This window comes from Lolium perenne, chromosome 4 (assembly GCF_019359855.2).
Source record: "Lolium perenne isolate Kyuss_39 chromosome 4, Kyuss_2.0, whole genome shotgun sequence".
Classification (NCBI taxonomy): Eukaryota; Viridiplantae; Streptophyta; class Magnoliopsida; order Poales; family Poaceae; genus Lolium; species Lolium perenne.
This window is the reverse complement of record NC_067247.2, coordinates 294,540,986-294,568,532: the sequence shown is the minus strand read 5'-3', so window position 1 is coordinate 294,568,532 and position 27,547 is coordinate 294,540,986.

Below are 27,547 nucleotides of genomic sequence, written 5' to 3'. Positions count from 1 at the left end.
TCTTAAGGACCTACGCGGCGTTATCTCTTCTCTGGAGGTTTTCGCCTCCCGATTCACTTCTCTAGAGGCTGACAAAGTTCGGCTGCAAGAGGAAGTCGAATCTTCCTCTTCAAAACTGGATGGCGCAGTCAAGATAGCTGCCGCGGCTCGCCAAGAGATTGATTCTCTGAAGGATGAGCTGGCCAGACTGAAAGGGAAGCTGAAGGAGGAAGAAGCATCCAGGCTGGTGGCTGAGGCTCGAGCAGCCGAAAAGGATGAAGTCCTTCGCCAATCTTCTTTGGCCTTGCTTGGTAATTTCTAACATACTTCTGTCGAGTGACATTCTTATGGATTTAAACTTTTTGTCAATGACTGAATTTTCTCCTTCCTTTCTACTGTAGAGGCAGCAAACATTCCTGTTGATGCCCTGGAAAGAGTTCCAAATAACTCCCCAGCGAATGCTGTGTCAACGATTCTCGCTTCTCACCAGCTTACACAAGAGCTTCTTGTGAAGGGGAAGGGTGCTCTGGCGCGGATGCACTCGATGATCTTTCCCAAGATCAAGCAGGAGAAGACCCTGGGACAGCTGATCGATACCTTCGCGGTTGATACCAAGGAGGTCATCGAGGTATTCAAGTGTACATCGCGCACTTTTGGTGCTGTCCTTGCCTTCCAACTTATGATGGGTTACGGCTTTAAGGGTGACATCGAAGAAATGACCAAGGGGCTTCCAAAAGAGCAAGACGGGCAGCCTGTTGATTTGAGCACCTTTAAGGCTTCTGCTCTTACTTGCGCCCTTCAGCTTCTTGAGCTGGTTTCATCAAGGAAATCGTCGACTGGCCCTAGTTCATCGACTCAAACCCAGCTCCCTTGATTCTTGTAACGAACTTGTGCCTTGAGCTGATGCAAAACATTGTTCTGCCGCACAACTCATGCTTTGTAATAAACTCCGTGCTAGCATTGTTGTTAGCACACTTTTGTTATGATATCACTTTCTTGCACTTCTCCCGATGGGAGTTATTTTGGATGTTTGGCTGTACCATATCCATCACTTCTTTGTAACCAGTATTTTTTGCAGGTCTTGCCAGTACCCTCGTTTGCAGACGACTCGTCGGGTGCTCTTCCTGAAAGCGATCGGATCCAGTGCATGAAAGACCGGATCACGCAGATGGAAAAGGACTTACGCAGCACTTATGCTTTAGCTGCCATCATCAACAAAAAGAGCGAGATTGCAGCCGACGTGGAGCGGTATACTCTTGGCGAACTGCATAAGGCTACCGAAAGTTTAAACTGTAAGTTTCCTGATCCCTTTGCCTCTTTGCTAGCAACTTCTTGTCTGAGTCTTGACTAACTGTTTTGGCAGTCATAGCGTTGAACCATGCGGAAGAGAACAAACGGATACACGAGCGGGTGCATGCTTTGACTCAGCTGTCCTCATCCGAAGAAATTTTCTGGCGGGAATACTCGAAGGCCTCGGCTGTCGTCAAATTTCAGGATCGAGTACACCAGGTCCACCAGTTCTTTGACAAGTGCTACAATTCTATGAGGGTAGTTTGGAAAACAATGTTTCCTTTGAATGCAATTCCTCCTACCCTCCTGACTTTGATGTCTGAATTTGGGAGCGCCAAGAAGGTTCGGGAGCTGGTAAGATCTCAAGTCTTTGCAGGGGCCAAGTGCACGCTTGCCCTTGTGCTTGCTTGTTATCCTTCGGCTTGCTTGTTGTCTATCGCCAATGCAACTGGTGATCTCGAGGAGTTGTACCCGAAGGTTTTAGCACCTGCCCATATAATTGTCGACAGGCTTGAGGAGATGTCAAAGGTACCTGAGGAAAAGGAAACTCCGCAAGGGTGATGTAAAGGTGTAAAATTACTTTTGTAAATTGTTTTGGCTAGTTCTTCCGAGTGTTCGGATTTTTAAGCCGCAACTTTTTTGTCTTGGTTGATACATGAATATGTACTTTTACCATGCCGTTGGCAAATACTCAAAGGGGCGAAGCTTAATTGCCCGTTGGATGTATATGTACTAGTTGGTTAGCAAATCATTATGAGTGATCAGCTCGTGTTGCAGGTTTTGCTAAACCTGTTGTATGCGCAACTTTGCTTTCAACCGTTTATGAATTTTGACAGTCATTCCCGAATTTTTCGGGTGTAATGATTCTACCGATGAACCCGTTGTTCTCTGATATTTTTATAAGTGAAATATCAAGCGTGGGTTGTGTGTAAGTTTTCCAAACTCTTGCTTTGTACGGCACTCGTAGAGGCATCTGAAGCAGAGGAGCGGATTGATGTCCTTATTCTTCTTTGCAGTGCCCGTAAAGGTTTTTGTCCTGGGCGCTATCTTCTGCCGCCCGTTAAATTATGCCGCTACTTGGCGGCAGCACAGTCATAGATGCTTTAGATTACTGCAACACTTTAACAAGAATCGGAACTTGAGTACTTATTGATAGGGTAAATATGAAACTGAAGGGCGAAAACAAGAGGCCCTGGGTAAAGTAAAAGGGGAAAAATTTAAGAACTAAGGGAGTGTTTTATCGAGAAAGGGGTTCTTCTCTTCTTCAGAAGGATCTTCCGATTTCTTCGTCATACTGGTGGTCGCGACAGTGCTGTTGATTTCGCCAGATGCTTGAGCAGCAATTGTTAGTATCTTGCCGCCTCCTGCATCTTCTGCCGAAACTTTTTCTGCCGATGCTATTGCTGCTGGGCCTTCGGGAGCTGGCTTCTTCTTAATTTCCCTGTCGAGTTTTTCCTCCTTGATTTCTTGTATCGTCAGCTTGGGCGGGGGGGTCGACAGTATCTCGCTGTGGCCCAAATTTAGCAGCAATCCTTTGAAAGTCACGGTCACAATTGTCCGAGCGTGAAAAGCTCCCATAGACTGTGATGTTTGTTCCATTGTTCCCTGGCATCTTCAGCTTGAGGTATGCGTAGTGCGGCACGGCCATGAACTTGGCGTAAGCTGGTCTCCCGAGTATGGCGTGATACTGTGATTCCCAGTTCACGACTTCGAACTCGATCTTCTCCTTCCTGAAGTTGTCGGGTTTACCGAAAACGACATTCAAGTAAGCTTTGCCAAGAGAATGCGCTGGTGAAGTAGGGAGTATCCCATGGAAGCGAGTATCTGAGTCCTCCAGCATTCTCATGGTGATCCCCATACTTTGAATTGTGTCAAGGAATATCAAGTTGAGTCCACTTCCTCCATCCATAAAGACTTTGCTCATCTTGAACCCTCCTATCTGTGCTTCGACCACTAGGGCGGTGTGCCCTGGCTTTGGTATGGTCATCGGGTGATCCATTCGACTGAACGTGATTTCCTGAGACGACCATTCGACATATTCGGGAATGTTCGCCATGACGCTTTCTGCCAGGTTGATTTCTCGGGTGAGCTTCTTCATCTCTCTCCTTGAAACACCTGTCCTGTGAATCATGTTCATTTGCCCACGTGGCGGTGGAAATGCCTCGTTGGGTTGATGAGGTTGAGCTTGCTGGACTTGATGCTGTGGCGGGGGTGGCGGTGGTGGTGGCGGTAGCTGTTTCTGGCCTGCCTGCTGGATGAGCTCATGCATATCGAGGAACTACCGACAATCCCTGAGCAGGTGGCTAGATTTTACTTTTCCATCCTTGGATTCGGTATAAGAATGCAGGTAGCAAGGGGCGTTGATCTGTTCAGCGTAAGGCAATTTGGGAGTTCTCTGAGGTCGTGGTTTATAGTTGCCACGGTTCCCAGAGTCGTTCCGACACCGTCCGCCGATCGTCTACTTTGTTGTCATACCGATCATCCTGTCGATCAGAGTAACCTGCGGCCACTAGGTTGTTGTCATCGTAACTGCGGTTCTTCCTTCTCTTACTCCGGTCCCTTCGACCACCCGAATCATTCTTCGGCTGGTCATCCTCTTCGTCGTCGCTGCGCTGCCGTGGTTTTCAGACATTGTCTTCACCATCGGCCCAGCTGTTGGCGATTTCCATTAGCTTGGTTATGGTCTTCGGCTTTTTGCGCCCAAGCTCTTCTATATAGCTTTCACGTCGGATGCCATCGCTGAAAGCGTCAATTGCCCTGTCGACAGATACGTCTTCCGCAGCATTTAGGAGTTTGGTGAACCTCCCGATGTACGCGCGCATCGACTCCTTCTGCTTCTGTTGGCAGTGCCGCAACTCCTCGATCCCGATGGGCCTCTTGTAGGTTGCTTGAAAGTTAGCAACAAAAGCTTCTACTAAGTCATCCCATGACTTGATGGAACCCTTCGGCAGTCCTCTGAGCCAGGCTCGTGCTGAGTCCTTTAGGTAAAGCTGCAGACATTGCATTGCTGCTATTTGATTCCCTTTTTGCAGAATTACTGTCTGCAGATAGTCCTCTATCCAGGATCTTGGCTCCTGCTGCCCATCGTATTTGGCAGCATCGGTAGGTGTAGGTTTGAACTTTTTGGGTGGCATCGCCTCCCGAATTTTGTAGCTCAGACAGTCGGCTCCTCTAAGCTCGCCGTCGTTCTCCTGGGTCTCGTCCAAAGAATCGCTGTCAAGTTCTTCTCTCATGGCGTGTCGTCGCCTTGCTTTGTCAATCCTGCTCTGTGTGATTTCGTCCCGAGCGTCTCTTGCGCGATGTTTTGACCCGCTGGCCTGCGGGGTCTTCTCTTTCGGCGGAACTAGATTATGTCCTAGTATCGCAAGACTCTCCAAAGCACCGCGGTGGGCCTGAGCCATGGATCCTTCAGGACGCTGGTTAATGAGGCATGCTGCAAGATTGGCTGTTGCTCCTGCGATGGTTTTTGGCCGTGGCATGCCTGCGGTGTCCGTGGTCATAAAGGACTTGGTCAAGTTTGATGTTATCTCCCTTGCATCATGTTCCGAGAGCCTGGACATCCTCGATCGATGTTTGCCCCCTCCGTGGGTACTTCGGGAGGCGCTCCCCTGCGAGGCCCTTCGTCGCTCGCTGGACCGGTCTGCCGCAGATAGTCGTTTCTCGAGGGTGGCTTGCTCCTTAGACAGGCGCTCCCGATTTTTCTCTAATATGGAGCGGTAAGCGTTGAGCGTACCAAACGTGGTTCCCGCCGAAAGCGGTGTATTGTTGAGCACGGCTGCCTTGGCTGTTGCCCACTCTTCTTCTGTAATGGTGTGGTCGATGTTGTCATTACTGGCGCTATCTCCGAAACTAGCCCGCCTGCTGGAACGGGGGGTGCGTTCCCCATCTCCCCTATTAGCGACGTAGACTTGGAGGGGCGCCACTCTTCGGGTGTCTCCTCGGACGACGCTACCGATGCTGTCCTCTCCCGACGAATAGTAGGCGTTGCAGATGAATGGCGTGTCGCTTGACCCTAGTCCATGCCTGGTGTCGCAGTTTATGCAGTAGTACGAGGTCATCTCCGAGGGCACGGGGTCATCAGATCCAACTGACATGGAAGATGCCGAGCGAGGAGTCGATGGCGCGGACGGACTCGACGGGTTTTCTTGGCCAGCCGAAAGGTCGGGTGTCGATGACGCACTTGGGCTTGTCGATCTGGAGATAGGAGATTCCAGTAGCCGGAGAATTCCCTCTGAGTTGACGTTGTAGTGGACGCTCCCGAACGTCATGTCCATGTTGCCTTGCAGACCAGAGAAGGTGGAGCGAGACGATTCGCTGTGCGGGGTGAATTCGTAGGAGCCAAAACGGATCGGGCTTCCCAGATGAGACGATGATGGTGCTGATGAAGCTGCTGATGACATGACGGGTTCAGCCGATGTCCGATCTTGTGCCGACAGGGTTCCCACAGATGGCGCCAATTGTCGACGGTACTCCTCGCTAATGCCCTCCGATAGGGGCTTAGGGTTGATGGAATCCTGTAGGCTAACGCGAGACATCGGTTCACAGACAAGCGGGGAGAGCGATTTACCCAGGTTCGGGGCCCTCGATGAGGTAAAACCCTTACGTCCTGCCTGTCTGTTCTTTGATTATGAAAACAATGGGTTACAATGGGGTGCCGAATAAATCGGCTGAGATCTAGGCGAGATTGCTGTTGCTAGGGTTACCTAGCTCTAAGCTTTTTCCGGCTAAGATTGCTAAGGTTGTTCGTGTCCTTCGGCAGCCCCTCTCCTGGCCTTTATATAGGAGGCCAGGTCTCAAGAGGTCTAACCGAATACGACTAGATTTACAGTAGTTTAGATCCAATCTTTCCTTGTTTGTTCGCTTCCTTGTCTTGCCCGTCAAGGGATCTTCTGGTGCGCCGACCTAGTGGCCCATCTAGCCTTCGGGTGTCTTCATGGGCCTCCAGTTGGTCAATACAGGATAGGGTAACGTCGGTTACTCGAAGGGTAATGCCCACGTCATCAAACTTATTCAAATTTGGTTCAAATTTGAAAGACATACAAGTTATAGCACACATAGTGCATACATTTTCACACATACTGCACTAGATAGATGCTAACCCTATAGTTTGAGGCCATTTGGATGAGGTAGAAAAAATTCTTGGATTAGAATCGTGTTGTTCGAACCCCGTAGTTGGATTTTTTTTGAACCTTGATCTGTAGTACTGGGCAAAACCCTAGTTTAACCTATTTAATTATAGATTCGTATATCGATTTTTCTACCTTTTTATTATTACTATGCAGCACATGTGTGTTTGCCCGTCTAGCTAGTGAAACTCGGAGGAAGAGGGATCACTCGGAAGGACAGAAGAAGGGAGAGCATTATGGTGTCTCCCCTTTTTCGGGTGACGATGTTGACTATTGTGCAGGGTTTGTCAGTGAGCAGGAGGAGGTGCGAGCGAGCGAGCGAGTCGAGCGAGGCCGAGAATGAGAGAGATTTGTTTTTTTTGTGTGAGAGGGACAACCGAAGGATCCTGAAGGACCCAGAGACTTCCAATACGCATCCTGATGCGTCTTCTCTTGACAAAGAAGATGGCTGGGAGTTTGCGTACCTATTATTGCACGTGACTTGTGCTCACTGATGTGTGGGACCTCACGCGTGGGCACCATACGTAAGTGACAGACCTGTTGGTGTAAAAACTCGGTTGATTATTATAGTGCATTAGAACAAAGTTTCCTATGGATTCAAGGCTAGAAAATCCAAGTTAACTCATTTACATGACATTATTTTTTCCATGAAGCAAAGTTAACACATCTATAAATTGGTACATTTTGGAGTGACTAAGAAGGATCCATGCTTACTTATTCATTTTCACGTGTTAAACTTGTCTAAATCTTGGTCAAACCTAGGATTTGACCAAAAGATTCAAATGGGCATAAAACTAAAAAAAAAACAGAAAAATGAAAAACAAAAGCATATAGTCTTATTATGTCATATAGTAAGCATTCAAGTTGATGAATTAACAAGGTTTGGACATATTCAAATCATACAAATTCAAATGGGCATACAAATTCAGAAAAAAATCAAAAACCAATGCACATAGCATTCTTATGTCATATATATAGTAAGCATTAAAGTTGATAAACAAGGTCTAGACATATTCAAACCAGACAACTCATGTATATATCTACCCCTAACCCTAAACTCTGTCTTATGAAGTCAATCATGAAGAGAAGTGGTTTTGGGTTTCAAACATGTGGAAATTTCAAGAACCTCCCAAAAGCTTTATTTTAGAGTGACTAAGAAGGATCCATGCTTACCTTTTCATTTTCATATTTTGAACTTGTTTAAATCTTTGTCAAACCTAGGATTGACCAAAAGTTTCAAATGGGCATAAAATTCATAAAAAATCATAAAAATGAAAAACCAAAGCATATAGTCTTCGTATGTCATATAACAAGCATTCAAGTTGATAAATTAATAAGGTTTGGACATATTGAAGCCATACAAATCATGTATCTACCCCTAACCCTAAACTCGGTCGATCTTATGAAGTCTAGCATGAAGAGAAGTCGTTTTGGGTTTCAAACATGGAAATTTCAAGGACACACATCCCAAAAGCTTCATTTTAGAGTGACTAAGAAGGATCCATGCTTACCTTTTCAATTCATGTTATAAACTTTTTTAAATCATGGTCAACCCTAGGATTTGACCAAGATTCAAATGGGTAGAAAAATAAAAAAATCAGAAAAATGAAAAACCAAAGTACATATAGTCTTCTTATGTCATATATATAGTAAGCATTAAAGTTGATAAACAAGGTCTAGACATATATTCAAACCAGACAACTCGTGTATATATCTACCCCTAACCCTAAACTCTGTCTTATGAAGTCAATCATGAAGAGAAGTGGTTTTGGGTTTCAAACATGGAAATTTCAAGAACCTCCCAAAAGCTTTATTTTAGAGTGACTAAGAAGGATCCATGCTTACCTTTTCATTTTCATGTGTTTTAAACTTGCTTAAATCTTGGTCAAACCTAGGATTTGACCAAGATTCAAATGGGCATAAACATTCAAAAAAAATCAAAAAATGAAAACCAAAGCACATAGCCTAGCTTCTTACATATGTAATATATATACAGTAAGCATTCAAGTTGATGAACAAGGTCTAGACATATTCAAAACATAAAAGCATGTATCTACCCCCTAACCCTTAACTATGTCTTATGAAGTCAAGCATGAAGAGAAATGGTTTTGGGTTTCAAACATGGAAATTTCAAAAACATCCCAAAAGCTTAATTTTAGAGTGACTAAGAAGGACCCAAGCTTAATTTCAAGAACACCCCTCGCAAATCTTCATTTTAGAGTGACTAAGAAGGATCGAGGCTTATCTTTTCATTTACATGTTTTAAACTTGTTTAAATCTTGGTCAAACCTAGGATTTGACCAAGACTCAAATGGGCCTAAAAATCCAAAAAAATCAAAAAAAAAAACCAAAGCACATAGCCTTCTAATGTCATATATAGTAAGCAGCATTCAACTTGATGAACATGGCCGGTCTAGACATATTCATAACATAAAAAGCATGTATCTACCCCCTAACGCTTAACTCTGTCTTAATTATGAAGTCAAGCATGAAGAGAAGTGGTTTTGGGTTTCAGACATGGAAATTTCAAAAACTTCCCAAAAGCTTAATTTTAGAGGGACTAAGAAGGATCCAAGCTTACCTTTTCATTTTCATGTTTTAAGCTTGTTTAAATATTGGTCAAACATAGGATTCAAATGGGCATAAACAATTAGAAATAAACAGAAAAAATGAAAAACCAAATAACATAGCCTTCTTATGTAATATAGTAAGCATTAGTTGATAAACAAGGTCTAGACATATTCAAACCAAAAAAATCATGTATCTTTACCCCTAACCCTAAACTCTCGGTCTTATGAAGTCAAGCATGAAAAGAAGTGGTTTTGGGTTTCAAACATGGAAATTTCAAAAACCTCCCAAAAGCTGCTTCATTTTAGAGTGACTAAGAAGGATCCATGCTTACCTTTTCATTTTCATATTTTATACTTGTTTAAATCCTGGTCAAACCTAGGATTTTACCAAGATTCAAATGGGCATAAAATTCAAAAAAATAGAAGAATGAAAAACAAAAGCACATAGTCTTCTTATGTCATATAGTAAGCATTCAAGTTGATAAACAAGGTCTAGACATATTCAAACCTAGCAAATCATGTATCTACCCCTAACCCTAATTAAACTATGTCTTATGAAGTCAACCATGAAGAGAAGTGGTTTTGGATTTCAAACATTGAGATTTCAAGAACCCCCCAAAAGCTTCATTTTAGAATGACTAAGAAGGATCCATGCTTACCTTTTCATTTTCATGTGTTTTAAACTTGCTTAAATCTTGGTCAAACCTAGGATTTGACCAAGATTCAAATGGGCATAAAAATTCAAAAAAAAAATCAAAAAATGAAAACCAAAGCACATAGCCCTAGCTTCTTATGTCATATATATATACAGTAAGCATTCAAGTTGATGAACAAGGTCTAGACATATTCAAAACATAAAAGCATGTATCTACCCCCTAACCCTTAACTATGTCTTATGAAGTCAAGCACATGAAGAGAAATGGTTTTGGATTTCAAACATGGAAATTTCAAAAACATCCCAAAAGCTTAATTTTAGAGTGACTAAGAAGGACCCAAGCTTAATTTCAAGAACACCCCTCGCAAATCTTCATTTTAGAGTGACTAAGAAGGATCGAGGCTTATCTTTTCATTTACATGTTTTAAACTTGTTTAAATCTTGGTCAAACCTAGGATTTGACCAAGACTCAAATGGGCCTAAAAATTCAAAAAAAAAAAAAAACCAAAGCACATAGCCTTCTAATGTCATATATAGTAAGCAGCATTCAACTTGATGAACATGGCCGGTCTAGACATATTCATAACATAAAAAGCATGTATCTACCCCCTAACGCTTAACTCTGTCTTAATTATGAAGTCAAGCATGAAGAGAAGTGGTTTTGGGTTTCAGACATGGAAATTTCAAAAACTTCCCAAAAGCTTCATTTTAGAGGGACTAAGAAGGATCCAAGCTTACCTTTTCATTTTCATGTTTTAAGCTTGTTTAAATATTGGTCAAACATAGGATTCAAATGGGCATAAACAATTAGAAATAAACAGAAAAAATGAAAAACCAAATAACATAGCCTTCTTATGTAATATAGTAAGCATTAGTTGATAAACAAGGTCTAGACATATTCAAACCAAAAAAAATCATGTATCTCTACCCCTAACCCTAAACTCTCGGTCTTATGAAGTCAAGCATGAAAAGAAGTGGTTTTGGGTTTCAAACATGGAAATTTCAAAAACCTCCCAAAAGCTTCATTCTAGAGTACTGTGACTAAGAAAGATCCATGATTACCTTTTCATTTTCATGTTCTAAACTTGTTTAAATCTTGGTCAAACATAGGATTTGACCAAGATTTTAATGGGCATAAAAAATTCAAAAAAAATCAAAAAATGAAAAACCAAAGCACATATATAGCCTTCTTATGTCATATAGTAACCATTCAAGTTGATAAACAAGGTCTATACATATTCAAACCAGAAAAAGCATGTATCTACCCCTAACCCTAAACTCTGTCTTACGAAGTCAAGCATGAAGAGAAGTGGTTTTGGGTTTCAAACATGGAAATTTCAAAAACCTCCCGAAAGCTTAATTTTAGAGTGAGTAAGAAGGTTTATACATGTGTTCAAACCAGACAAATCATGTATCTATCCCCTAACCATGCATAAACTCGGTCGATCTTATGAAGTCTAGCATGAAGAGAAGTCGTTTTGGGTTTCAAACATGGAAATTTCAAGAACATCCCAAAAGCTTCATTTTAGAGTGACTAATAAGGATACAAACTTCCCTTTTCATTTTCGTGTTTTAAACTTGTTTAAATCTTGGTCAAACCTCCTAGGATTTGACCAAGATTCAAATGGGCATACAAATTTAGAAAAAAAAAATCAAAAACCAATGCACATAGCATTCTTATGTCATATATATAGTAAGCATTAAAGTTGATAAACAAGGTTTAAACATATTCAAACCGCACAACTCATGTATATATCTACCCCTAACCGTAAACTTTGTCCTATGAAGTCAATCATGAAGAGAAGTGGTTTTGGGTTTCAAACATGGAAATTTCAAGAACCTCCCAAAAGCTTTATTTTAGAGTGACTAAGAAGGATCCATGCTTACCTTTTCATTTTCATGATTTAAACTTGTTTAAATATTTGTCAAACCTAGGATTTGACCAAAAGATTCAAATGGGCACAAAATTCAAAAAAAGCAGAAAAATGAAAAACCAAAGTACATAGTCTTCTTATGTCATATAGTAAGCATTCAAGTTGATGCATTAACAAGGTTTGGACATATTCAAACCATACAAATCATGTATCTACCCCCTAACCGTAAGCTCTGTCTTATGAAGTCAAGCTTGAAGAGAAGTGGTTTTGGGTTTCAAACATGGAAATTTCAAAAACCTCCCAAAAACTTCATATTAGAGTGACTAATTAAGAGGGATACAAGCTTCCCTTTTCGTTTTCATGTTTTAAACGTGTTTAAATCTTTGTCAAACCTAGGATTTGACCAAGATTCTAATATATGGGCATAAAATTCAAAAAAAAAAACAAAAAAATGAAAAACCAAAGCACATAGTCTTCTTATGTCATATAGTTAGCATTAAAGTTGATGAACAAAGTTTAGACATATTCAAACCAGACAAATCATGTATCTACCCCCTAACCCTAAACTCGGTCTTGTGAAGTCTAGCATGAAGAGAAGTCATTTTGGGTTTCAAACGTTTAAGACAAAAGCCCCTTTTTCAAATACTTCAAACTTATTCAAATTTGGTTCAAATTTGAAAGACATACAAGTTATAGCACACATAGTGCATACATTTTCACACATACTGCACTAGATAGATTCTAACCCTATAGTTTGAGGCCATTTGGATGAGGTAGAAAAAATTCTTGGATTAGAATCGTGTTGTTCGAACCCCGTAGTTGGATTTTTTTGAACCTTGATCTGTAGTACTGGGCAAAACCCTAGTTTAACCTATTTAATTATAGATTCGTATATCAATTTTTCTACCTTTTTATTATTACTATGCAGCACATGTGTGTTTGCCCGTCTAGCTAGTGAAACTCGGAGGAAGAGGGATCACTCGGAAGGACAGAAGAAGGGAGAGCATTATGGTGTCTCCCCTTTTTCGGGTGACGATGTTGACTATTGTGCAGGGTTTGTCAGTGAGCAGGAGGAGGTGCAAGCGAGCGAGCGAGTCGAGCGAGGCCGAGAATGAGAGAGATTTGTTTTTTTTTGTGTGAGAGGGACAACCGAAGGATCCTGAAGGACCCAGAGACTTCCAATACGCATCCTGATGCGTCTTCTCTTGACAAAGAAGATGGCTGGGAGTTTGCGTACCTATTATTGCACGTGACTTGTGCTCACTGATGTGTGGGACCTCACGCGTGGGCACCACACGTAAGTGATAGACCTGTTGGTGTAAAAACTCGGTTGATTATTATAGTGCATTAGAACAAAGTTTCCTATGGATTCAAGGCTAGGAAATCCAAGTTAACTCATTTACATGACATTATTTTTTCCATGAAGCAAAGTTAACACATCTATCAATTGGTACATTTTGGAGTGACTAAGAAGGATCCATGCTTACTTATTCGTTTTCACGTGTTAAACTTGTCTAAATCTTGGTCAAACCTAGGATTTGACCAAAAGATTCAAATGGGCATAAAATTCAAAAAAAAACAGAAAAATGAAAAACAAAAGCATATAGTCTTATTATGTCATATAGTAAGCATTCAAGTTGATGAATTAACAAGGTTTGGACATATTCAAACCATACAAATCATGTATCTACCCCCTAACCCTAAACTCGTCTTATTAAGTCTAGCATGAAGACAAGTCGTTTTGGGTTTCAAACATGGAAATTTCAAGAACATCCCAAAAGCTTCATTTTAGAGTGACTAATAAGGATACAAACTTCCCTTTTCATTTTCATGTTTTAAACTTGTTTAAATCTTGGTCAAACCGCCTAGGATTTGACCAAGATTCAAATGGGCATACAAATTCAGAAAAAAATCAAAAACCAATGCACATAGCATTCTTATGTCATATATATAGTAAGCATTAAAGTTGATAAACAAGGTCTAGATATATTCAAACCAGACAACTCATGTATATATCTACCCCTAACCCTAAACTCTGTCTTATGAAGTCAATCATGAAGAGAAGTGGTTTTGGGTTTCAAACATGTGGAAATTTCAAGAACCTCCCAAAAGCTTTATTTTAGAGTGACTAAGAAGGATCCATGCTTACCTTTTCATTTTCATATTTTGAACTTGTTTAAATCTTTGTCAAACCTAGGATTGACCAAAAGTTTCAAATGGGCATAAAATTCATAAAAAATCATAAAAATGAAAAACCAAAGCATATAGTCTTCGTATGTCATATAACAAGCATTCAAGTTGATAAATTAATAAGGTTTGGACATATTGAAGCCATACAAATCATGTATCTACCCCTAACCCTAAACTCGGTCGATCTTATGAAGTCTAGCATGAAGAGAAGTCGTTTTGGGTTTCAAACATGGAAATTTCAAGGACACACATCCCAAAAGCTTCATTTTAGAGTGACTAAGAAGGATCCATGCTTACCTTTTCAATTCATGTTATAAACTTGTTTAAATCATGGTCAACCCTAGGATTTGACCAAGATTCAAATGGGTAGAAAAATAAAAAAATCAGAAAAATGAAAAACCAAAGTACATATAGTCTTCTTATGTCATATATATAGTAAGCATTAAAGTTGATAAACAAGGTCTAGACATATATTCAAACCAGACAACTCGTGTATATATCTACCCCTAACCCTAAACTCTGTCTTATGAAGTCAATCATGAAGAGAAGTGGTTTTGGGTTTCAAACATGGAAATTTCAAGAACCTCCCAAAAGCTTTATTTTAGAGTGAGTAAGAAGGATCCATGCTTACCTTTTCATTTTCATGTGTTTTAAACTTGCTTAAATCTTGGTCAAACCTAGGATTTGACCAAGATTCAAATGGGCATAAACATTCAAAAAAAATCAAAAAATGTAAACCAAAGCACATAGCCTTGCTTCTTATATATGTCATATATATATACAGTAAGCATTCAAGTTGATGAACAAGGTCTAGACATATTCAAAACATAAAAGCATGTATCTACCCCCTAACCCTTAACTATGTCTTATGAAGTCAAGCATGAAGAGAAATGGTTTTGGGTTTCAAACATGGAAATTTCAAAAACATCCCAAAAGCTTAATTTTAGAGTGACTAAGAAGGACCCAAGCTTAATTTCAAGAACACCCCTCGCAAATCTTCATTTTAGAGTGACTAAGAAGAATCGAGGCTTATCTTTTCATTTACATGTTTTAAACTTGTTTAAATCTTGGTCAAACCTAGGATTTGACCAAGACTCAAATGGGCCTAAAAATCCAAAAAAATCAAAAAAAAAACCAAAGCACATAGCCTTCTAATGTCATATATAGTAAGCAGCATTCAACTTGATGAACATGGCCGGTCTAGACATATTCATAACATAAAAAGCATGTATCTACCCCCTAACGCTTAACTCTGTCTTAATTATGAAGTCAAGCATGAAGAGAAGTGGTTTTGGGTTTCAGACATGGAAATTTCAAAAACTTCCCAAAAGCTTAATTTTAGAGGGACTAAGAAGGATCCAAGCTTACCTTTTCATTTTCATGTTTTAAGCTTGTTTAAATATTGGTCAAACATAGGATTCAAATGGGCATAAACAATTAGAAATAAACAGAAAAAATGAAAAACCAAATAACATAGCCTTCTTATGTAATATAGTAAGCATTAGTTGATAAACAAGGTCTAGACATATTCAAACCAAAAAAAATCATGTATCTCTACCCCTAACCCTAAACTCTCGGTCTTATGAAGTCAAGCATGAAAAGAAGTGGTTTTGGGTTTCAAACATGGAAATTTCAAAAACCTCCCAAAAGCTTCATTCTAGAGTACTGTGACTAAGAAAGATCCATGATTACCTTTTCATTTTCATGTTCTAAACTTGTTTAAATCTTGGTCAAACATAGGATTTGACCAAGATTTTAATGGGCATAAAAAATTTGAAAAAAATCAAAAAATGAAAAACCAAAGCACATATATAGCCTTCTTATGTCATATAGTAACCATTCAAGTTGATAAACAAGGTCTATACATATTCAAACCAGAAAAAGCATGTATCTACCCCTAACCCTAAACTCTGTCTTACGAAGTCAAGCATGAAGAGAAGTGGTTTTGGGTTTCAAACATGGAAATTTCAAAAACCTCCCGAAAGCTTAATTTTAGAGTGAGTAAGAAGGTTTATACATGTGTTCAAACCAGACAAATCATGTATCTATCCCCTAACCATGCATAAACTTGGTCGATCTTATGAAGTCTAGCATGAAGAGAAGTCGTTTTGGGTTTCAAACATGGAAATTTCAAGAACATCCCAAAAGCTTCATTTTAGAGTGACTAATAAGGATACAAACTTCCCTTTTCATTTTCATGTTTTAAACTTGTTTAAATCTTGGTCAAACCGCCTAGGATTTGTCCAAGATTCAAATGGGCATACAAATTCAGAAAAAAAATCAAAAACCAATGCACATAGCATTCTTATGTCATATATATAGTAAGCATTAAAGTTGATAAACAAGGTCTAAACATATTCAAACCAGACAAATCATGTATATATCTACCCCTAACCCTAAACTTTGTCTTATGAAGTCAATCATGAAGAGAAGTGGTTTTGGGTTTCAAACATGGAAATTTCAAGAACCTCCCAAAAGCTTTATTTTAGAGTGACTAAGAAGGATCCATGCTTACCTTTTCATTTTCATGATTTAAACTTGTTTAAATCTTTGTCAAACCTAGGATTTGACCAAAAGATTCAAATGGGCACAAAATTCAAAAAAGCAGAAAAATGAAAAACCAAAGTACATAGTCTTCTTATGTCATATAGTAAGCATTCAAGTTGATGCATTAACAAGGTTTGGACATATTCAAACCATACAAATCATGTATCTACCCCCTAACCGTAAGCTCTGTCTTATGAAGTCAAGCTTGAAGAGAAGTGGTTTTGGGTTTCAAACATGGAAATTTCAAAAACCTCCCAAAAACTTCATATTAGAGTGACTAATTAAGAGGGATACAAGCTTCCCTTTTCGTTTTCATGTTTTAAATGTGTTTAAATCTTTGTCAAACCTAGGATTTGACCAAGATTCTAATATATGGGCATAAAATTCAAAAAAAAAAACAAAAAAATGAAAAACCAAAGCACATAGTCTTCTTATGTCATATAGTTAGCATTAAAGTTGATGAACAAAGTTTAGACATATTCAAACCAGACAAATCATGTATCTACCCCCTAACCCTAAACTCGGTCTTGTGAAGTCTAGCATGAAGAGAAGTCGTTTTGGGTTTCAAACGTTTAAGCCAAAAGCCCCTTTTTCAAATACTTCAAACTTATTCAAATTTGGTTCAAATTTGAAAGACATACAAGTTATAGCACACATAGTGCATACATTTTCACACATACTGCACTAGATAGATGCTAACCCTATAGTTTGAGGCCATTTGGATGAGGTAGAAAAAATTCTTGGATTAGAATCGTGTTGTTCGAACCCCGTAGTTGGATTTTTTGAACCTTGATCTGTAGTACTGGGCAAAACCCTAGTTTAACCTATTTAATTATAGATTCGTATATCGATTTTTCTACCTTTTTATTATTACTATGCAGCACATGTGTGTTTGCCCGTCTAGCTAGTGAAACTCGGAGGAAGAGGGATCACTCGGAAGGACAGAAGAAGGGGGAGCATTATGGTGTCTCCCCTTTTTCGGGTGACGATGTTGACTATTGTGCAGGGTTTGTCAGTGAGCAGGAGGAGGTGCGAGCGAGCGAGCGAGCGAGTCGAGCGAGGCCGAGAATGAGAGAGATTTGTTTTTTGTGTGTGAGAGGGACAACCGAAGGATCCTGAAGGACCCAGAGACTTCCAATACGCATCCTGATGCGTCTTCTCTTGACAAAGAAGATGGCTGGGAGTTTGCGTACCTATTATTGCATGTGACTTGTGCTCACTGATGTGTGGGACCTCACGCGTGGGCACCACACGTAAGTGACAGACCTGTTGGTGTAAAAACTCGGTTGATTATTATAGTGCATTAGAACAAAGTTTCCTATGGATTCAAGGCTAGGAAATCCAAGTTAACTCATTTACATGACATTATTTTTTCCATCAAGCAAAGTTAACACATCTATCAATTGGTACATTTTGGAGTGACTAAGAAGGATCCATGCTTACTTATTCGTTTTCGCGTGTTAAACTTGTCTAAATCTTGGTCAAACCTAGGATTTGACCAAAAGATTCAAATGGGCATAAAACTCAAAAAAAAAAAACAGAAAAATGAAAAACAAAAGCATATAGTCTTATTTTGTCATATAGTAAGCATTCAAGTTGATGAATTAACAAGGTTTGGACATATTCAAATCATACAAATCATGTATCTACCCCCTAACCCTAAACTCTGTCTTATGAAGTCTAGCATGAAGAGAAGTCGTTTTGGGTTTCAAACATGGAAATTTCAAGAACATCCCAAAAGCTTCATTTTAGAGTGACTAATAAGGATACAAACTTCCCTTTTCATTTTCATGTTTTAAACTTCTTTAAATCTTGGTCAAACCGCCTAGGATTTGACCAAGATTCAAATGGGCATACAAATTCAGAAAAAAATCAAAAACCAATGCACATAGCATTCTTATGTCATATATATAGTAAGCATTGAAGTTGATAAACAAGGTCTAGACATATTCAAACCAGACAACTCATGTATATATCTACCCCTAACCCTAAACTCTATCTTATGAAGTCAATCATGAAGAGAAGTGGTTTTGGGTTTCAAACATGTGGAAATTTCAAGAACCTCCCAAAAGCTTTATTTTAGAGTGACTAAGAAGGATCCATGCTTACCTTTTCATTTTCATATTTTGAACTTGTTTAAATCTTTGTCAAACCTAGGATTGACCAAAAGTTTCAAATGGGCATAAAATTCATAAAAAATCATAAAAATGAAAAACCAAAGCATATAGTCTTCGTATGTCATATAACATATTCAAACCAGACAACTCATGTATATATCTGCCCCTAACCTTAAACTCTGTCTTAATTATGAAGTCAATCATGAAGACAAGTGGTTTTGGGTTTCAAACATGAAATTTCAAGAACATCCCAAAAGCTGCTTCATTTTAGAGTGACTAAGAAGGATCGAGGCTTACCTTTTCGTTTTCGTATTTTATAATTGTTTAAATCCTGGTCAAACCTAGGATTTGACCAAGATTCAAATGGGCATAAAATTCAAAAAATTAGAATAATGAAAAACAAAAGCACATAGTTTTCTTATGTCATATAGTAAGCATTCAAGTTGATAAACAAGGTTTATACATGTGTTCAAACCACACAAATCATGTATCTACCCCCTAACCATAAACTCGGTCGATCTTATGAAGTCTAGCATGAAGAGAAGTCGTATGGGTTTCAAACATGGAAATTTCAAGAACCTCACAAAAGCTTCATTTTAGAGTGTCTGGAAAAGATCCAGGCTTGCCTTTTCATTTTCATGTTTTAAAATTGTTTAAATCTTGGTCAAACCTAGCTAGTATTTGACCAAGATTCAAATGGGCATAAAATTCAAAAAAAATGAAAAAACAAAAAAAAACTAAAGCACATAGCCTTCTTATGTCATGTATATATAGTAAGCCTTCAAGTTGATGAACAAGGTCTAGACATATTCCAAACAGAAAAATCATGTATCTACCCCCTAACCCTTAACTATGTCTTATGAAGTCAAGCATGAAGAGAAGTGGTTTTGGTTTCAAACATGGAAATTTCAAAAACTTCCCAAAAGCTTAATTTTAGAGTGAGTAAGAAGGATCGAGGCTTACCTTTTCATTTTCATGTTTTAAACTTGTTTAAATCTTGGTCAAATTAACCTAGCTAGTATTTGACCGGGCATAAAATTCAAAAAAAATCAGAAAAATGAAAAGCCAAAGCACATAGCCTTCTTATATCATAAAGTAAGAATTCAAGTTGATAAACAAGGTCTAGACATATTCAAACTAGACAAATCATGTATCTACCCCTAACACTAAACTCTGTCTTATGAAGTCAATCATGAAGAGAAGCGGTTTTGGGTTTCAAACATGGAAATTTCAAGAACCTCCCAAAAGATTCATTTTAGAGTGACTAAGAAGGATCCATGCTTACCTTTTCATTTTCATGTTTTGAACTTGTTTAAATCTTGGTTAAACCTAGGATTTGACCAAGATTCAAATGGGCATAAAAATCCATAACAAAATCAGAAAAAATGAAAAACCAAAGCACATAGTCTTCTTATGTCATATAGTAAGCATTCTAGTTGATAAACAATGTCTAGCCATATTCAAACCAGAAAAAAACATGTATACCCCCTAACCTTAAACTTTGTCTTATGAAGTCAAGCTCAAGCATGAAGAGAAGTGGTTTGGGTTTTCAAACATGGAAATTTCGAAAACCTCCCAAAAGCTTCATTTCGGAGTGACTAAGAAGGATTCATGCTTAATTTTTCATTTTCATGTTTTAAACTTGTTTAAATCTTGTTCAAACCTAGGATTTGACCAAGATTCAAATGGGCATAAAAAAATTCGAAAAAATCAAAAAATGAAAAACCAAAGCACATAGTCTTCTTATGTCACATAGTAAGCCATTCAACTTGATAAACAAGTTATAGACCTATTCAAACCAGAAAAATCATGTATCTACACCCCCTAACCCTAAACTCATATGTCTTATGAAGTCAAGCATGAAGAGAAGTGGTTTTGGGTTTCAAACATGGACATTTGAAAAGCCTCCCAAAAGCTTCATTTTGGAGTGACTAATAAGAAGGATCCATGCTAAATTTTTCATTTTCAAGTTTTAAACTTGTTTAAATCCTGGTTAAACCTATGATTTGACCAAAATTCGAATGGGCATAAAAATTCAAAACAAATCAAAAAAAATGAAAATCCAATGCACATAGTACATCTTCTTATGTCATATACTAATTAAGCATTCAAGTTGATAAAAGCAAAGGTCTAGACATATTCAAACTAGAAAATCATGTATCTACCGGTAACCCTAAACTCGATTTGTCTTATGAAGTCAATCATGAAGAGGGTGTTTTGGGTTTCAAACATGGAAATTTCAAAAACCTTCCTAAAGCTTCATTTTGAAGTTACTAATTAAGAAGGATCCAAGCTTACTTTTTCGTTTTCATGTTTTAAATCTTGGTCAAACCTAGGATTTCACCAAGAGATACGTACAAATGGGCATAAAAATTCAAAAAATTAAAATAATGAAAAACCAAAGCACATAGTCTTCTTATGTCATATAGTAAGCATTCAGGTTGATTAACAAGGCCCACACATATATATTCATAGCAGAAAAGCATGTATCTACGTACCCCCTAACAACCCTAAACTCTGTCTTAGGAAGTCAAGGATGAAGAGAAGTGGTTTTGGGTTTCAAACATGGAAATTTCAAAAAAAACCTCCCAAAAGCTTCATTTTGGAGTGACTAAAAAGGACCCATGCTTACTTTTTCATTTCCATGTTTTAAACTTTTTTAAATCTTTGTCAAATCTCGGATTTGACCAAGATACAAATCGGCATAAAAATCGAAAAAATAAAGAAAATGAAAAACCAAAGCACATAGTCTTCGTATGTCATATAAGTATTCAAGTTGATAAATTAAACAAGTTTTAGACATATTCAAACCACAAAAATCATGTATCTACGTACCCTAACCCTAAACTCTGTCTTATGAAGTCAAGCATGAAGGGAAGTGGTTTTGGGTTTCAAACATGGAAATTTAAAAAACCTTCCAAAAGATTCATTTTGGAGTGACTAAGAAGGATCCAGGCTTACTTTTTCATTTTCTTGTTTTGAACTTGTTTAAATCTTGGTCAAACCTAGGATTTGACCAAGATTCAATTAGGCATTAAAAATTCAAAAAATTAAAACCAAAGCACATAGTCTTCTTATGTCATACAATACGCATTGAAGATGATAAACAAAGTCTAGACATATTCAAACGAAAAAAAATCATATTTGGGTGGAATTAAGCTGGACGGTGTCCAACATGGTGCCAAACTACTTGAAGGGCTCTTCTCTAAAACACTAATATGACATTCTGGTATTTTCCCTAGCTATGTACAAACTGATGAACAATCCATGTTTTTCGATTGCCTTTTTGAACCACTTGTAGTTTGATTTCATATCTAGGAGAAATCACTGGGGGAGGGGGACGAATGTGTTACTTTTTGTTGCATCGCTCATATCCTTCCCGCGTAGAAAAAGTGTTAGGCGAGTAGTAGAATGGCATGACCTACAAAGTAAAATTTTGAATATAACCAAAATATACCAATTGATTTTTTTCGAAATGGGGGAAAAATCGCCCGAGCTTCTGCATCCAAAGGATGCACACGACTTTTTTTATTAGATTATTCACGAACCTTACAAGAAACAATACTGTACAAAAGATCAAACTTGAAGCAACCTTACTATACCTATAGTGGGATGAAGAGGGTGACAATTGATAGATGAGTTAACTTGGCTTCATGGGTGTGTGACCTGAGATTGAGCCATGGTACATTTTGCCAACAAAGTAGCAAGTGAGTTGGCTTTCTACCTTAGCTGGCGTATACGTTGGGTACGTAGGCGTGCATTGGAAGGATGCATTATGCCGGCAAAGTTTTCAAACGTTTAAACTTTTCCGGTTTCTCATACAGTATTTGGCTCCTTGAGAATGCAAAACTTCCCCTTTCCCGTACTTGCCCGAGCACTCGACACCCCTCGTCCCATGGCAACTCCTCCAGCCTTAGCCCCGTGCACCCAGGCTCCACAACTCAGCCTCGGAGGGGTGTGCGCTAAAAGCTCGCAAATATCTGTGTGCCACTGGTGTGCGATGAAGCAGGCGGCTCTGTGTCTTGCTGTTTCTAGACTCCTGGCGTCCTTTGATCTAGGAGAGGGAGAGGAGGGAGGGGGGTCCCATGAAGCGGCGGTGGCCCAGGTATCGGCGGCAGCCCAGGCAGCAGCGGCAAAGTGGGCTGGTCGGAGCAGAGGCATGCGCCGGGGGCGAACCTCGCCGGGTGAGGATGCTTCCATTGTGAAGAAGCACGTGCCATCCAGGGCTTCGGGTTCGCCAACAAACTCAGCGCCTTGTTCCATGGCGATGCCGTCGTGGGGACGTCGGGGGCGGCGGCGACGTGCTGCAGCCCCAGCCTTTAGTGGGGACCAAAGTGCGATCGACCACATCACGGCGTCGGCAGCATTGGGGATGCCGATGGGCATCCACTGCCACACACAGATTTGGGAGGTTCTGGCCGGGCCGAGTTCCAAACTTCCACCATCGGAGCCGAGGGCTTGGTACTTCAAATTCCGAATCAGGCTATCCTTCGACCCCAATCAGCTTCTGCATGTGGTCCAAATCCGAGATATTTTGGCGGCAGCTATGCTGGTTAAGCTTAGCCGGACAGCGGCAATCGACGATCTGCAAGACCTAGATGCCTTCCGAGGATTTGCAGCAGCCGTCAATGCACTCGTGGAGGCATCGCATGCTGGTAGCAGCGGCGAATGCGTGTATGTTGGTTTTAATCGCTTTGTATGCTTTTGTCATAGAAATCAATTTGCTAATTCTCATTCGATTGAAAATTAGACCCATTCACAGATACGGAGACTTGCTTCACATTTGGAATTACACAAAAAAGATCCATCAACTCTCAAACAGTGGACACTAGTAATGTGTAGAACTAGAAATTACACAAGATTTCTGTACTCCTAGTACTACTACTTCGACGCTACATGTTGTTTACACGAGGAAATTGCTCAAACTACCGCTTATTGCTGCCTTCGTTGCGTAAACACTTATTTAAACTGTTATTTTTTTCGCACAAACCACCAACTATCGTGTTCTGTTGCAGGGAGGTTCAAATTTAGGATTGAGCTGTTTAAGAGCAAATCAGATGATAGGGGATCACCAACTACTAGTTTTAATTGCAAATAGAATCGATTTTCCAAAATTATGAAACACACTTAACGGTCGAATTACTACAATTATTTTGAAGGTTTGATATTTTCATCATTTTTGTGTGAATCTCACACCAAGTGACACAACTTTCATACGGAATACAAAATATTTCAAACTCCATAGATTTGTTAGCTCAAATATTTTTAATTACTAGCTTTTTCAGTATTTTAGAAAGTCGAAGCACCATATTTTGGCTGAATGTTAGAAAATATATTTCATGATTATCCCATATTAGTTAAGAAGTACATAAACTAGTAGTAGTAATAAAGAACAGAGGGAGTTTATGGAGATACATCCATTAAGGGCATGTTAGTGTGTGTTGGTGTATTACTTACGCCTTCTTTGTTTAATACACTTCTCAAGTGATCCCTGCAAACCCTCTATTCTTGCCTAGAATAAAAAAACTCCCTATCAAAGTATTAGTGCATTTTTTGGATGAGTATTCGAGAGGATTGGGTGAACACCAAGGATTTGCATAGGAAATTGGTAGAATTGAATCCTTGGCTGTTTGATTTGTAGGATTGTTTCCGATAGGAATTTTTCCTAAGGATTCCTTTGCACAGATTCCATAGGAAATTAAACATCTACTCATGCCTCTTTTTAAGAATCCTTTACTTTTCCTATGGTGGAATCAAACAAAGTTTGGTTTCTATGAATTCCTATAGGATTGGAGTGGACATGACATTGCAATCCTACATTTTTCCTATTCCTACATCTTTCGGTAGGCATTTGCCTAGAATAAATAACCATGTGTATTAGCAATAAAATAGATGTTTATTTCTCTAAAGCATCTTGCACTGTACTACATGGTTTAATAGACAATATTATTACGATAGTTACTACATTTTATTGGATGATGAAGTGATAGCCCTCATCAATGCATTGTTAATTATTAGGGCATGGGTCGCACGGATTGAGCTTCAGTGACTTTGCCAGCCCACAAAGTCACTGACTTTGTGTCACTTACAAGTGGGACAATGTGGGGCACATATTATGAAGGGTTCCACATTGCCCCACTTGTAAGTGACACAAAGTCAGTGACTTTGTGGGCTGGCAAAGTCACTGAAGCTCAATCCGGGTCGCACGTGATTTACGAGTGCACCGCACGATCGAGAGCCGCCGTTCCTCTTTGCTTTCTATCGATGCGGCGGAGCTCCTCCCCACACCCACGAACAACTGAAAGCCACAACTGCTGGGGAAAAGTCTTGCGCCGAGAAAATCTACAACCGTGGTTGAGTACATGTGTTTCTTAAGATAAGAGTGCTCCAATGCATTTTTTATTTCCTTTTACTAATTTACCTTGAAAATCCTGCACGTCCACTTATTTGTGGACGGATGGAGTATCACGCCAAGAGGAAGTAGGACAATAGTGGGCGCTTGAGCATCCACAATGTATAGTATAGCCCGCCTACGTGGCACTTTTGCCAGCTGTTGGCTCTTCTATTGTTCTTGCTCTGCCTTCCACAATGTAGCCGGTGCCCAATTGCTGAAAAAGCTAACACGTCACCACCGATCCCAAATAAAAGTTTTGAGGCACCGAGGTCACAACGTAGAGCATCGCTTGTCAGAAAGGAAGTGAGCCCACATTTGATAAAGAATCCATTCAGCTAACCATCGAGAGGGGATATTCCGCAACTAGTTGCGCCCGCACCCCATTTTTGGCTACACGTTGTGGATGCTCTAAGAAACCCCGATTGTGAAAGGCCAAGGCGTACTTCTTTTGGTCACGCAAAATTCAAAATACTGCCATGGACATTGAATTGACATGACAACACAGAGCTTGGGATGTCCAAATTTGCACGTTAGACCAGTGACTTGTTCTTCACCTTTTCAGAGGGAACAGTGACTTTTTATTATGGGTCTATACACTTTCCAAGAAACAGGAGGAGATGCTGTAGAGTGTAGAGGAGCGAAGTCAAGCGCCCCGCCCCCACCTGCCCTATTTCGGTTCACCTCCATCGTCTACCTCCGCCCCCGCCCGCACCCACTCTCCAATCGACCACCTTCCATAGCACGCGCCAGTGCCGCCGCCATGCAGCTTTAGAATCAATTCCACCGCCCAGTTTGAGAGCCTCCGTTCTTCATCTTCCCCCCACCTGCCGCCATCGAACCCAAATTAAACTCCAATCAGTTGAACCCAAACCTCATAGACCCACCCCCTGCCCTGCGATGGCGGCATCGAACAAGGAAAATGATGACTCTGAACAGTTTCAGAAGGTCTTTTCCGAAGGTCCCCTTGAAGAACTCGTAACAAGATGCGACATCATTACCGCCGCGAGCCTCGTCGGTTCGTCCAAACTATTTTTCGACTCTGCAAATGATAGTGCAACTCTATCTGTTTCTCTCCCGTTTGGGCTCCCATGTGTTCTTCATTCTCACCCGACGAAGGTAGCACGGGATTGCAAGCTCACGCCGCTCGACAGGTTCTCCTGCGATGCTGTGATGCCAGACGGTACGGGTAAGCAGTGGGTAGGTGCCAATGGAGATTGGGTTGCCATGGTTGACACTGGCTTTCCTGCTTGCAAATGGAAACTTGTCAACGTCTACACTCGCCGTGAAATTTCTCCCTGTGCCGTTTGAAACCACCCACATTCCAAATATATACCACCACAACCTTCGTGCTATTATATTTCACAAGATATATATTTTCCAAGTTCCCACAGCTGCTGGGGGGTACACAAATTTCTCTCTTGTTGCTGTTTTTGACATCAGAGTTGCCCTCCTTTACGGCGCTGATTCTGAATGGACAGTTCTTACAGAGCCCAAGTCCCACATCTTTTACAATTACAGCGATGCAATTCTCCACAATGGGCTTGTGTTTGCCACAACTCATACTGGCACTGTTCACGCATGGAAACCTCAGCAAGCTGGTAATTTTCCTCCGGACGTGGTTGATGTCTACAGGAGCTTCTATTCTTGTAGACAGTGTTGGGCCTCCAAGAGCAGAGGTTTGTAGAACAGCAGCAAGTTTCCCTTAAGTGGATCACCCAAGGTTTATCGATCTCAGGGAGGAAGAGGTCAAAGATATCCCTCTCATGCAACCCTGCAACCACAAAGCAAGAAGTCTCTTGTGTCCCCAACACACCTAATAGGTGCACTAGTTCGGCGAAGAGATAGTGAAATACAGGTGGTATGAATAAGTATGAGCAGTAGTAACGGTGCCAGAAAAGTGCTTGCTGGCGTGTAGTTGATGGTGGTAATATTGCGGACAATACAGATGCAGTAGAACAGTAAACAAGCAGCGATAGTAGTATTGGAAACAAGGCCTAGGGATCATACTTTCACTAGTGGACACTCTCAACTTTGATCACATAACAGAATAAATAAATAGATGCTAGACTCTACACTCTCTTGTTGGATGATGAACACCACTAACTGTGTAGGATTACACGAACCCTCAATGCCGGAGTTAACAAGCTCCACAATATTCGATGTTCATATTTAAATAACCTTAGAGTGCACGACAGATCAACATAACCAAACCAAGTACTAACATAGCATGCACACTGTCACCTTCACACTACGAAAGGAGGAATAGATCACATCAATACTATCATAGCAATAGTTAACTTCATAATCTACAAGAGATCACAATCATAGCCTACGCCAAGTACTACACGATGCACACACTGTCACCATTACACCGTGCAGGAGGAATAAACTACTTTAATAACATCACTAGAGTAGCACACAGATAAATTGTGATACAAAACACACTGCAATCATAAAGAGATATAAATAAGCACTTCACTATGCCATTCATAACAGTGAATAAGTATTCTGTGAAATATAGCCTAAGAGACCCACACGGTGCACACACTGTCACCTTTACACACGTGGGACAAGGAGTCTCCGGAGATCACATAAGTAAAATCCACTTGACTAGCATAATGACATCTAGATTACAAGCATCATCATATGAATCTCAATCATGTAAGGCAGCTCATGAGATTATTGTATTGAAGTACATAGGGAGAGAGATTAACCACATAGCTACCGGTACAGCCCCGAGCCTCGATGGAGAACTACTCCCTCCTCATGGGAGACAGCAGCGTTGATGAAGATGGCGGTGGTGTC